Source organism: Scyliorhinus canicula, chromosome 4 (assembly GCF_902713615.1).
Source record: "Scyliorhinus canicula chromosome 4, sScyCan1.1, whole genome shotgun sequence".
In the NCBI taxonomy this organism is placed as follows: Eukaryota; Metazoa; Chordata; class Chondrichthyes; order Carcharhiniformes; family Scyliorhinidae; genus Scyliorhinus; species Scyliorhinus canicula.
In genome coordinates this window covers 14,126,888-14,139,553 of record NC_052149.1, presented here as the reverse complement: position 1 = coordinate 14,139,553, position 12,666 = coordinate 14,126,888, and the positions used below count along the sequence as shown (strand labels likewise).

General features: G+C 48.4%; 1 protein-coding gene across 2 annotated transcripts in view; it reads right to left on the bottom strand.

The window, feature by feature from the left end:
- The window catches only part of zzz3 (zinc finger, ZZ-type containing 3), a 148,020-nt gene extending 147,392 nt beyond the window's left edge, over positions 1–628 (bottom strand). For both annotated transcript variants that reach the window (XM_038793754.1, XM_038793756.1), the window contains exon 1: positions 354–628. The gene's annotated coding sequence lies outside the window, so the exon portion shown is untranslated. The remainder of the gene's footprint in view (positions 1–353) is intronic.
- Positions 629–12,666: the final 12,038 nt, after the last annotated feature.

Sequence of the window (12,666 nt, the reverse complement as noted above, 5' to 3'; positions counted from 1 at the left end):
TCCCCCCCACCCCGCTCCCAGGCCCCTCCCCCCACCCCCGCTCCCAGGCCCCCTCCCCCCACCCCGCTCCCAGGCCCCCTCCCCCCCACCCCGCTCCCCAGGCCCCCTCCCCCCCACCCCGATCCCCAGGACCCCTTCCCCCCCACCCCGCTCCATGGCCCCCTCCCCCCCACCCCGCTCCCAGGCCCCCTCCCCCCACCCCGCTCCCAGGCCCCACCCCGCTCCCAGGCCCCTCCCCCCACCCCGCTCCCAGGCCCCACCCCGCTCCCAGGCCCCTCCCCCCACCCCGCTCCCAGGGCCCCTCCCCCCACCCCGCTCCCAGGCCCATCGCCTCCCCGCGAACCCCCACTCACTCTCTCTCTCTCCCCGCTACCGCCGCCTCAGGCTCCGCTGCCGCCACCGCCGCCTTCCCTGCTTCATCATCCTCCGGCTGATTTTATTATTTTTTTCTCTCTCTCTCTCCAGATTTATCCTCCTGCCGTTTCTTTTTTCAATTCGTCCGATCCTTTTGGGTTTCACATGATGTCGGGCCTTCCGCCTCTCTCTCTCTCTCTCACTCTACCTCCTCCCCTCTCGCTGACGAGGGAGCTCGGCGGCGGCCATGAATCGGGTGGGGGAGGGGCGAGCGCCCCCGTCACTTACGTCACTTCCGCCAGGCTCGGCAGCGCTCTCGGCTGCCATCTTTGCCGGGGCCATTGCCGGCCTCCCAGAATCCATTGGGGCGGGGAGCCTCAGCACAGCTCAGCCCCCTGCAGATCAATGGACAGACACACACAGCAGGGGTCAAGCAGCACTCACTGCATGCAGGGCCATGCATGGATGGAGGTCTCACCCACATGTCCCCCACCACCCAACAAGCATTCATTTAAAAACAAAGATTGTTTTTCCATGATAAAAAAATAATCTGATAGAATCATAGACTTTACAGTGCAGAAGGAGGCCATTCTGCCCATCGAGTCTGCGTCCGCCCTTGGAAAGAGCAGCCTCCCCAAGCCCACATCTTCACCCTATCCCCGTAACACAGTGACCTCACCCAACCTTTTTTGGACACTAGCAATTTAGCATGGCCAATCCACCTATCCTGAAGTGAAAATCGCTTATTGTCACAAGTAGGCTTCAAATAAAGTTACTGTGAAAAGCCCACATTCCGGCACCTGTTCGGGGTGGCTGGTATTGGAATTGAACCGTGCTGCTGGCCTGCCTTGGTCTGCTTTCAAAGCCAACGATTTAGCCCTACCTGCTCCTCTTTGGACTGTGGGAGGAAACCGGAGCCCACGCAGACTCCGCACAGACCAGGAATCAAACCTGGTCTGGGCTGGTTTAGCACACTGGGCTAAATAGCTGGCTTTTAAAGCAGGCCAGCAGCACGGTTCAATTCCCATACCAGCCTCCCCGAACAGACACCGGAATGTGGTGACTCGAGGCTTTTCACAGTAACTTCATTTGAAGCCTATTTGTGACAATAAGCGATTTTCATTTTTCATCTGTGACCCTGGAGCTGTGAAGCAACTTTGCTAACCACTGTGCTACCGTGCTGCACTTAAACCACATTGGGGTTTTAAGAATGACAGGCAATCAATAATTGCTGAAGGGGGGTTGGGAGAGACATGTTGGCAAAGTATGTGGGACGGCACGTTGGCACAGGCAGTGAACCGCGGCCGGGAATCGAACCTGCGATCCTGGCCCGGCGAGGCAACAGTGCTAACCACTGTGCTATGTGTTTAGCACAGTTGCTTCACAGCACCAGGGACCCGTGTTTGATTCCCGGCTTGGGCCACTGTCTGTGCGGAGTCTGCACATTCTCCCCGTGTCTGCGTGGGTTTCCTCCGGGTGCTCTGGTTTCCTCCCACAAGCCCGAAAAGACTTGCTTGTTAGTTGAATTGGACATTCTGAATTCTCCCTCCGTGTACCCGAACAGGCGCCGGAATGTGGCGACTAGGGGATTTTCACAGTAATTTCATTGCAGTGTACTATAAGCCTACTTATGACACAGATAAAGATTATTGATTATTATCATTACAATGCTAAGTTTGTAACGGATCACAGCAGTTTCTACCAATAGTTATCCTGTGCGGCCAGCAGCTCCTGCCAACCAATTAATCAGTCAAACCCGCGACAGGTCTCGTTTACGCTTGCTGGGAGCAACATATGCTGGGGGCCCGTTCTCTGCAAACGTAAGGAATAGGTTCAAGCTTTGCACTTTGAATTACAATAGAGCAGAGCTTTGGGAGTTTTTGGTTCTTCCAATACCTATTGGTATGAACTGATGTGATCCGTTTCCAATTTAGCATTATAATAATTCCTCCAATACTTCGGTTAGATTTCCTCCAGGTGCTCCAGTTTCCTCCCTCAAAGTCCCCAAACACATTCTGAATTCTCCCTCTGTGTGCCTAAACAGGCACTGGAATGTGGCGACTAGGGGCTTTTCACAGTAACGTCATTGCAGTGTTAATATAAGCCTGCTATTATTATAGATTTAGATTCGTCACCTGTACCAAAGTACAGTGAAAAGCATTGTTCTGCGTAGAGTCTAACTCCAATCAGATCGTTCTGTCCATGAAAAACATAGGACAAACAATAATAACACAATGTAAACACAGAGATATCGGGTGAAGCATACAGAGTGTAGTACTAAGTAGAGAAGATGCGTGGAGAGATCAGTTCAGGCCATAAGTGGGCCATTCAGGAGTCTGGTAATAGCGGGGAAGATGCTGTTTTTGGATCTGTTAGTGCATGTTCTCCTGCCCGATGGAAGGGAGTAACTTGGGTAGGAGGGGTCTATGATTATGCTGCCCGCTTTCCCAAGGCAGCGGGAGGTATAGACAGAGTCAATGAATGGGAGGTGGGTTCGCGTGATAGAATGGGCTATATTCGCGATGACTCTCTGTAGTTTCTTACGGTCTTGGGCCGAGCAGTTGCCTTACTAGACTGTGATGCAGCCAGATAGAATGCTTTCAATGGTGCATCTGTAAAAAATCTGTACCTCAGCCAATCAGAGTTAAATTTAGAGTACCCAATTTATTTTTCCAATTAATGGGCAATTTTAGCATGGCCAATCCACCGAGCCTGCACATCTTTTTGGGTTGTGAGGCCGAAACCCACGCAAACACGGGGAGAATGTGCAAACTCAACACAGACAGTGACCCAGAGCCGGGATCAAACCTGGGACCTCAGTACCGTGAGGCAGCAGTGCTATCCACTGCGCCACCGTGCTGCCAGCGAATCAGAGTTGACTTGCCAACCAATCAGCACCCTTCTTCTCCTGTAGTATAAATTATTGTGAGCATTTGAAATTTGGCATTCTTGCATTTGCCCTGATAATTGCAAAGCAACATGTCTCTCTTTCCAGCAATGCTCAAAATCAATAATTATTTTTAAAATTGCCTTGCTCCTCTTAATTTAATATGCCTTGATGTTAAAATCGCACATTCAAGTTAGTTTAAAATACCAGTTTTAGAAATAAATGACCTTCCTCTTAATATACCTTAATATTATATCCTGAGCTAATGTCTCAGGTCAATTACATTCCCATTTCAATGAAAGATCTTAACCCACTTAAAACCCATTCACTTGCACAGAGGGCTAATTAACTGTTTTTTGATCTCCACGATTCTGCCAGAGCCGTTAGGTATTTCCAATGTTTTATGTTTCTGTTGTAGCAACTATGGCTTTGTAGCACTCTCACATCTGAGTTGCAAGGTTCCAGATTTAGGTCCCACTCCAGGGCTCGGATACAAAAATCAAAGCTGATGCTCCAGTTGCAGTACTGAGGGAGTGCTGCACTTTAAGGTGTGCCCTTCATACAGTTGCAGTGTTAGACTCAGGCACCACTTGCTTGCTCAAGTGCAATTAAAAGATTCACTGGCACCATTTTGAAGAAGAGCATTCACTGAACACCACAAAAGCAAATTATCCAGTCTATTTGGCAGCACGGTAACACAAGTGGATAGCACTGTGGCTTCACAGCGCCAGGATCCTGTATGTTCTATTAAATGATTTTATTATTTACTGAGTTACAAATGCACAGAGTGGACAGGGCAAGCCTGTAAACCATTCTTCTTGCTTGCTCCTAAAAATGCATCACCTCGCATTTGTCCGGGTTAAATTCAAATTGGATCCAATTCATGGTCTCCACAAGACTAGATCAAAACTGAGAAGAACAGGCATTACACCTGACCTCAAACAATACAGCAGAGTATCAGGCCCTTCGGCCCTCCAAGCCTGTGCCGATCACGTGTCCTACCTGACTAACCACCTGTATCCTTCTATACCCTGTTCATGTGCCTATACAGATAAGTCTTTTAAAAATAAATTTAGAGTACCCTATTCATTTTTTCCAATTAAGGGGCAATTTAGCGTGGCCAGTACACCTACCCTGCACATCTGTGGGTTGTGGGGGAAAAACCCACGCAAACACAGGGAGAATGTGCAAACTCCACACAGACAATGGACCCAGATCCGGGCTCGAACCTGGGACCTCAAGGCAGCAGGGCTAACCCACTGCGCCACTGTGCTGCCCTCTCTCCAGATAAGTCTTAAAGGTCACTAACGTATCCGACTCAACCACCTCACTTGACAGTGCATTCCAGGCCACCGCCACCCTCTGTGTAAAAATTTCCCCCGCACATCTCCACTGAACCTTTCCCCCCTCACCTTGAACCTATGCCCCCTTGTAATTGTCATTTCCGCCCTGGGAAAAAGCCTCCAACTGTTCACCCTATCTACACCCCTCATCATTTTTATAAACTTCTATCAGGTCGCCCCTCAGCCTCCGTCTCTCTAGGGAGAACATTCCCAGTTTATTCACTCTCTCCTCATAGCTAATACCCTCCATACCAGGCATCATCCTGGTAAACCTTTTCTGTACTCTCTCCATAGCCACCACATCCTTCTGGTAGGGCGGTGACCAGAATTGGACACAGTATTCCAAATGTGGCCTAACCAACGTTCTATATAACTGTAACATAATTTTTGAGCTTTTATACTCAATACCCCGTCCTATGAAGGCAAGGCTGCCATATGCTTTCTTTATCACCATTTCCACCTGTGCTGCTACTGTGGACCTGCACGCCCAGATCTCTCTGTGTCTCTATGCTCCTGATGGTTCTGCCATTTATTTTATAACTCCCACCTGAATTGGATCTACCAAAATGCATCATCTCGCATTTGTCCGGGTTAAATTCCATCTGCCATTTCTCTGCCCAATTTTGCAGCCTATCTATATCCTGCTGTATTCTCTGACAATCTTCATCACTATCCGCAACTCGTGCAATCTTAGTATCATCCGCAAACTTGCTAATCAGACCCACTATGTTTTCTTCCAAGTCATTTTTATATATTACAAAGAGCAGAGATCCCAGTGCTGATCCCTGCGGAAAACCACTAGTTACAGATCTCCATTCGGAAAAACACCCTTCCGCTGCTACCCTCTGTCTTCTATGGCCAAGCCAGTTCTGGATCCATCCAGCTAGTTCACCCCTGACCCCATGTCATCTAATCTTTTGCACCCGCCTGCCATGAGGGACCTTATCAAATGCTTTACTAAAGTTCATGTAGACAACATCCACAGCCCTTCCCTCGTCAATCATTTTTGTCACCTCCTCAAAAAATTCAATCAAATTAGTGAGACATGACCTCCCTCGTACAAAACCATGCCTGCTGTCGCTAATAAGACCATTCACTTCCAAATGTGCATAGATCCTATCTCTGAGAATCTTTCCCACCAATTTCACTGTCACTGACGTCAAGCTTACTGGCCTATAATTACCCAGATTATCCTTGCAACCCTTCTTAAATAACGGTGCAACATTGGCTATCGTCCGATCCTCTGGGATCTCACCTGTGGCCAGTGAGGATACAAAGATTGCTGTTAGAGGCCCAGGGATTTCATCTCTCGTCTCCCTCAGTAATCTGGGATAGATGCCATCTGGCCCTGGGGATTTGTCTACCTTAATGCTTTTTAGCACGCCTAACACTTCCTCCCTTGTAATAACGACCTGATCTAAAGTGTTCATACATCCCTCTGAGACAGCACCAATCAACATGTCCCTTCCCTTTGTGAATACCGATGCAAAATGCTCATTAAGGACCTCACCTACTTCCTCTGGTTCTACACATAATTTCCCTCCTTTGTCCTTGAGTGGACCAACTCTTTCTCCTGCTACCCTCTTGTTCCTAATTTACGTATAAAATGCCTGTGGATTCTCCTTAATCCTGTCTGCCAAGGACAATTCGTGACCCCTTTTTGCCCTCCTAACTCTTTTCTACTTTCCTTGTATTCCTCAAGTGCTTTATCTGTTTTTAGTTGCCCGTGCCTCACAGATGCATCTTTTTTCTTTTTGACAAGATTCTCAATTTCCCTGGTCACCCATGGTTCCCGAATCCTGCCTTTCCTGTCCTTCCTTTTTACCAGCACGTGCCTGTCCTGCATGTGATGTCCTGCATCAACTGCTCCTTAAAAGACTCCCACATGCCAAATGCGCTTGATCTTAGCCAAAAGGCCAAGAAGTGATTGCCCAGTTATTATCACATTTGTGTTTGTTGGAGCTTGCTGAGCGCAAATTGGCTGCCTTGTTTCCACTAGCGCAACGGTATCTACATTTTTAAAAAAAAGAGCACTTCATTGGCTAGAAAGTGTTTGAGGCATCTGGTGGTCACACCATAAATGCAAGACTTTGTTTATTTTCAGATTTCTAGCATTCACAGTATGTTGTTTCAATATTAGAGTCATAGAGACATTATTAGATATTATAATAGATATAATATATTATATTTTTTATGCATTTGCTTTGATTTGTTGTCATCATATGTAAATAAATTCAATTGTTTTAAAAGTCATGCACGTTTGATTTAAGATGTCTCCTTTAAGTGATTGGTTTGGAAAGTCATTCAGAAATGTTAAAATAATTCAGGAGAAAAGACTGGAAATGTACAAAAGGTCAATCGGCATCTGTAAAGAAAAAAGACAGGCTAGCATTTTGACAGTTTTGGCAAAGAGTCATCCGGACTCGAAACGCGAGCTCACTTCTCTCTCCACAGATGCTGTCAAACCTGCAGTATTTTCTGTTTTTATTGTGGCTAGTATTTGGGATGTGTAACCTGTGTCGTATTAGGTACACTGGTCTAACACTGGCTGCAACTGGATGCAGTTTAGATCGGAAAGATACTCCAGACCTTGAAGTTAGTTCAATCAGGTTTATTGAACTAATAGCACAGTTAGCACAGTTCTCTGTGAGTTCGACTCTCTGCTAACCTAAGTGCGGTTACTCTGTCTGACTGAACCAGACTAGCTCTTAGCCACGTGGTGGAGGTGTGAGATTGTAACAACACCCTTGACTGAATCTCTAGATGTTCATCGGTGGAAAGAGGCGGAGTGTGAGCGCCTCGTGTCTTTTATAGTCAGATCCCACCCCTGAGTGTCCTGCCTGCTTATTGGTCATGTCCTGTTCTCTGTGTCCATTAGCTGCTTGTCTGTATATCATTGTGTGTGTGTCTGCATATCATGACAACCTCCATCAGAAATTGTGATTCAAAAATGTCATCATGGTAAGAATAATGATTAGTGTCTCACCCACTTTAGCTTAAAATGTCCTTATTAAAATTAAAATATTTCTTATTCATTCACTTAAAATATTTTCCAAAAATAATCTTTATTTGTTTAAAAAATACTAGTGTGTTAAAATAATAAGTCAAGTTAAGAGTGACTAAATAGGTTAAATTCCTTTCTTATTACATGGAATTCCTGGAATAGAACCAATTTTGGGGATTCCATTCCTGGATTCCATTTGTTCCTCTGTGATAATAATAACCAACAGGCTTCATAATAATTACCAGGACCTGTTGGACATGGAAGGAGCGTCGAGGCAGTTCAACAGGCTGATAATCAGCCCAGGAACCCCTTCACCACCTCCCCTAAGAGAATAAGTGTGTGTGAAGATACGCTAAAATAGGAAAGAATTGACTCGCTCAAACATCACTCTATTTTTAAAAAATCTTTAAAACTAATTGTTGTTTGCTTCACTGGTGGCTCAGTGAGTTCACCCAGTGAAAAGCTAAGGCCTGCAGCTTATGAGTTCACTGATCTAAGCTGAAGCAGTGACTCTACTGGGAGACATCAGTGTCCCCAGGTCAGGGACAGGAAGATTAGCCAAGGTTCACACTGATTTACAACCAATGACCTCTACTGGGACCGCGCACTTTGAACTTTGGTCCTTTGGCCTCAAATGTCTCACTAATCTCTTGTGGGTACTTTGACATACCTCCATTTGCTAATTGACAGAGCAGCACTAAACAGCAATATTTTTATTCTAAACTGAAACCATTTTGTAACCTCATCGTGTCAGCCAGTTCCTGCCCTACCATACCCCATTTCTTCCTATCTTGACTCCATACTCCCTCCTCTTATCCAGTCTTCCCATCTACATCCGCAATTCTTCTGATGCCCTACATCATACCAACAACTTCTAGTTCCCCAGCCTTAACTGCCTCCTCGTTACCATGGATGTCCAATCCCTCTGTACCTCCATTCCCCACCAGGATGGCCTGAGGATTCTCCACTTCTTCCTCGACCAGAGGCCTGAATAAGCCCCATTCACCACTGTTGTGTTCTGCTGCTTTGGATAACACGGGCTGCTACTTGATGCAGTCTTAACTAAAGGATGCGCCAGACTCTGAAATGAGTTTAACGTGTTTATTGAACTATTAACACAGTTCTCAAATGAGTTTGACTCTGCTAATCTAACTGTAGTAACTCAGTCTAACTGTACCAGCTTGCTCTAAGCCACATGCTGGGGTGTGATGCTGCTGATCAACCCTGTCTAACTCTCTCGATGTCTGTGTGTGGAAAGAGGCAGGGTGTGAGTGCCTCATCCCTTTTATAGTGTTTACATCATGCCCCCTTGTGGTGATGCCACCTCTGAGCGTCGTGACTGCCCATTGGTTGTGTTCTATTCTGAGTGTTCATTGGTTGCATGTTTGCATATCATGACAACCACCACTCTCCTCTGTCTGGCTGAGGTTGACCTCTCACTGAACAATTTCTCCTTTAACTTGACTCACTTCCTCCAAACCAAAGGTGTGGCTTTGGGTACCAGCATGGGTCAGTTTTGCCTGTCTCTTCATGTGGTATGTGGAACATTCCCTGTTCCAGTCCTACTCCGCCCCCATCCCACAACTCTTTTATCGGTACATTGACGACTGCTTCGGCAGCACTTCACGTTCCCGTTTGGACCTGGGAATATTTATTAATTTTGCTACCAACTTCCACCCCTCTATCACCTTCAATTGGTCCAACTCTAACGCTTCCCTTATCTTCCTTGACCTCTCAACCTCAGTTAATAATAATAATCTTTATTGTCATAAGTAGGCTTACATTAACTCTGCAATGAAGTTACTATAAAATTCCCCTAGCCGCCACATTCCGGCGCCTGTTTGAGTACACGGAGGGAGAATTCAGAATGTGGCTAGTCCAGTTCAGTATCTGATCAATGGTAATTGTGGGGGATTCAGCGCTGGTAATGCCACTTAATGTCAAAGGGTGGTGGTTAGATTCTCTCTTGTCGGAGATGGTCCTTGCCTGGCACTTTTGTGGTGCAAATGTAACTTGCCACTTGTCAACCCCAAGCCTGGATATTGTCCAGGTCCTGCGGCATTTTTAGCACAGAGCTAAATCGCTGGCTTTGAAAGCAGACCAAGGCAGGCCAGCAGCACGGTTCAATTCCCGTATCAGCCTCCCCGAACAGGCGCTGGAATGTGTCAACTAGGGGCTTTTCACAGTAATAATATCCACTCATGTATATAATGAGATGCAGACAGGCAGTGATTGACACATAGGATGACCAGTAAGTATACAACACAGTACAGCCAATCACCAGACAGGACACTACCACTATAAAGCCAGAGGGCACTAGGTTTCCCGCTCTCTCGGGACCCAGCTACTGAGACAGTCAGAGTCCACGAGCTAGCAAGTGCAAACACCGTGCGGTAGCTGGTAAGATGGTCAGGCGACTACAAGGTCACCAGTCAGATCAGAGTAGTGTCGACCCACAGCTGAATATGTATAGCAGTTTTATAGTTGAATAAAACAGTGTTGGATCTTCTCCAGTGTTAGACGTCTGTTTCTAACTTCCCTGCATCGAGTGCAGTCCACATCGAACCAACCTGCCTAACACACCACGGTACCAGAGTTACACTGATCTTGACGGACCTACCTCGAGTGAATCAGCATTAACCAGAAAGCAGCCATCCAGCGAAATGGAAAACATCCAGCCTACTCCGCAACTCCGCATCTCCGGCAACCTCGGCGCCAACTGGAAAATCTTCCAGCAAAAGCTCCTCTTGTACATCGAGGCCTCCGACCTCGAGGCAGCATCGGATGCGAGAAAGATTGCACTATTTCTCTCCACTGCGGGGGATCACACCATCCATATTTACAACTCCCTTTTGTTCACCAACGGCGAAGATAAAACAAAATTCAAAACAGTCCTGCTGAAGTTCGACAGCCACTGCGACATTGAAGTGAATGAGAGCTTTGAACGGTACATCTTCCAGCAGAGGCTTCAGGGTAAGGATGAACCTTTTCACTCCTTCTTGACCCATCTCTGCATCCTAGCGCAGTCATGTAACTATGACTCGACGGCTGATTCCATGATCCGGGATCAGATCGTTTTCGGGGTCCACTCCGACACCCTGCAGCAGCAGCTCCTTAAAATCAAACAGTTGACCCTCTCTGTCGCTATTGAGACGTGCGTTGTCCATGATCATGCCAAGAATCGTTACTGCCACATCAGGGTGGCAGAATCTGCAAAGCTGGCCTCCCACGAGGCGGAAAGGGTGCAGGCCATCGCACAGATGCAGGGCCTCAGCATTGAGGAGAGTGGCCATTTCGCGCGCTTTTCCCGGATCCCTGCGCATGCGCGCCACGACCGGGTGGATGATGAGACCGACAACCCGACTGCGCAGGGGCGGACGTCGACCGACCGCACTGCGCATGCGCGATGGCGCACGGAACGCGCTGACGTCAGCGTCATGACGTGTCTGAATTGTGGCTCCGCCCACTTAAAGCAGCAATGTCCGGCAAAAGGACGCCGGTGTCTACAGTGTGGCAAGCTTGCCCACTACGCAGCCCTTTGCAGATCTGCTCCACCGCTCAGCAGCCAACGATCCCAGCTGCGGCGCAGAAGTGTCCGCTCAATACAGCAAGGCATGCCAGGTTCCGATCCCGACGGCCCAGCAGACCCTAATGCTGACTGCCTCACGTCTCCATATCGGGTGGGCATCATAAGCACACATGAGCTGGCCTCCACCACACCTGCGCAACGTCTCGCGATCCTCAGTGTGGATCCAGACGACGAGTGGTGTGCTGTCCTCACAGTTAACAAGGCTCGCATCCGATTTAAACTGGACACCGGCGCATCTGCGAACCTCATCTCACAATCCGACCTCGACACCATCCAGGCCCGACCAAGCATTCTTCCACCGGCCTGCCAGCTCCTTGACTACAATGGCAATGCCATAGCTGCCAGTGGCTCGTGTCAACTAGGGGTATCCAACAAGGCGATCAAGGCAACATCACGATTTGAAATCGTCAGGCCTGACAGGGCGTCCCTGCTCGGTGCTCGCGCCTGCAAGCTCCTGAACCTGGTTCAGCGAGTCCACACCATATCATCGTCACCGGCGACGGCCTCGCCCGATGGAAATTTGCAAGCCGACATAGACAACATTATCACGCAGTACCACAGCGTATTCGATGGAATGGCCATGCTCCCGTACCGATATAAAATCCCGCTCAAGCCGAACGCCACCCCTGTAATTCATGCACCACGCCGGGTGCTGGCGCCCCTCAAGGATCGTCTGAAAAAGCAACTACAGGACCTCAAGACCAGGGCATCATCTCGAAGGTCACAGAGCCAACAGACTGGGTCAGCTCCATGGTCTGCGTAAAGAAGCCATCAGGAGAGCTCCGCATTTCCATTGATCCTAAGGATCTAAACCGCAACATCATGCGGGAGTATTACCTGATCCCGAAACGTGAAGAGTTGACCAGTGAGATGGAGCATGCCAAATTCTTCACTAAGCTGGACGCCTCCCGGGGCTTTTGGCAAATACAGCTGGACGCGTCCAGTCGCAAGCTGTGCACGTTCAACACTCCGTTCGGTCGCTACTGCTACAACCGCATGCCTTTCGGCATCATAATCGGCATCACTGCCTCCGAAGTGTTTCACCGCATCATGGAGCAGATGATGGAGGGCATCGAGGGGGTGCGAGTATACGTGGACGACGTGATTATCTGGTCCACAACGTCCCAGGAACACATCGCTCGCCTCAAGCAGGTCTTCCAGCGAATTCGTGAACATGGTCTCCAGCTCAACAGGGCCAAGTGCTTATTTGGGCAATCGGATATTAAGTTTCGAGATGACCACATCTCGCAGCAGGGTGCGCAGCCAGACACCGACAAGGTGTCGGCGATCAATGCCATGAAGACCCCGGAGGACAAGAAGACGGTCCTCCGCTTCCTCGGGATGGTCAACTTTCTCGGGAAATTCATTCCCAACATGGCACCCCACACCACGGCCCTCCGCCACCTTGTCAAGAAGTCAACGGAATTCCAGTGGCTGCCTACACATGAAGCAGAATGGCGTGAGCTGAAGGCAAAGCTCACCACAGCCC